Source organism: Zea mays, chromosome 1, assembly GCF_902167145.1.
Source record: "Zea mays cultivar B73 chromosome 1, Zm-B73-REFERENCE-NAM-5.0, whole genome shotgun sequence".
Classification (NCBI taxonomy): Eukaryota; Viridiplantae; Streptophyta; class Magnoliopsida; order Poales; family Poaceae; genus Zea; species Zea mays.
Window position 1 is genome coordinate 95129219 of NC_050096.1, and position 1742 is coordinate 95130960.

Below are 1742 nucleotides of genomic sequence, written 5' to 3' on the forward strand. Positions count from 1 at the left end.
TAAGAACAAACATTTAAGTTCATAGATATCTATAAAAAATTTGTTTTTTTCCTAAGAGTAGGTCTCCTATTCCTAAAGGTCACTTTAGGTACAAGATTTCAAAGTGTGAAATCCACTTTTGTCTTTAGAAAATAAAAGATAAGAATAATCAGAGTAAAGCAGCAGTGGATGAGAAAAGATTAAGGAAAGTTTTAGAAAGGATCAGAGTAGCAAAAGTAAGTAAGTAAGGGTTATCCAGTTCTATCTAGGTTTCGTCCTACAGTCAACATCGCTCTAATACCACTTCTGTCACACCCGGGTTTTAGGGGTCCAAAACCCGGACGTGAAATAATCACCAAGTGTGCTAGGACCAAGTCTCACACATATGATGACTCATGGTACAGAAACGAATGTCACATCTTTACTATATAATAGGAGTTCTGTACAAAATAAATAAATAATTACATCATATGGAGACAACGATCCAGCAACCCAAAGTTGACTGGGAGACGATGGCCTAGACCTCTCACGAACTCGTCACAGCATCCTCCATGCGCCTCTTCATGTTGTACCTGTTCTTGACCTGTGGGGGGTGTGAGACAGCAAGAGTGAGCTCACATACGTTCATCGCTCAACAAGTTGTAGGGAATAATATGCATGAACTCGCCAAAGGTGGGAGCTCACGTGAAGTTTAAGGCTTACCAAAGAGGATGATTAGAGCTGAGCATTGCTTTAAAAGTTGGTCAAAATTTTATTAGCAATCACTAAATATAAGTAAATACCAACCCAATTAAGTACTAGAACAAAAGTGATAACAACACCTGCGATGCAATGCATATGACAAACTGAATTTAGTTCTACAAATTAATCATGTGAGGGTCCGAGCTGCTCATGACTGTGAGCACGGCTGATATACCAGTTTTACACTCTGCAGAGGTTGTGCATCTTTACCCACAAGTCATGTTACCCATCTGCCAAGGGAAGGCCACTCCCATACACCTCTACCGAGGAGGCGAGGCAGGGTAACACTACGAGGCCTTTCCAAAGTTCCACTAGCTTCAGGAAACCCGCCACAGTTTCTAGGAAGCTCCAATGCAGGGACCCCTCGCCTGACCGCCATCGCAGCAAAATCAACCCAAGGGCCTCCCTACACTAACCACTCCCCTACTGCCCTTGCCCCTTTCGGGTAAGGTAGTCCTCCACTAGCCTTACTAATTAGTCAGCCAAGGGCGTCCCATACCACCCTTATGGTAGCACTGTTTTCCCGGGTGGTCGCTTCATGTTCCAATTAACATAATGATCTTATCATGAACAGTAAATAACAAAACTGATAATAACAATATGATCATGACTAATGTGTAACTCTACACCCGAAACCATATAAAGCAATAACAAGTACTACCCAGAAAGTTCAGTGGTAAACAAGGTATAAAGATAGTCAAACTAGGGTAACCTATTGGGTCCCATCAAAATTTAACCTATGCAGATCATTATTGTAAGGAAAATGGACCCCGAGCCATTTGGCTAAATGAGTTTTGGTGTTTCATGACTAACACAACCTGTGAACTAATGTGTTTGCTAGTGTTTGTGTTTGTAGTTCACAAGATGCTAAAGTAACTTGGACCAAGACATTGAGGAAAGCAACACCTCAAAAGAAGACATTATGAAGATCAAGTGAAGTCCAAGAGAAGAATCAAGTGTTGCCTGTGGACTGTCTGTGCGAGGAGCACTGGACTGTCCGGTGGTATACAGGACTGTCTGGT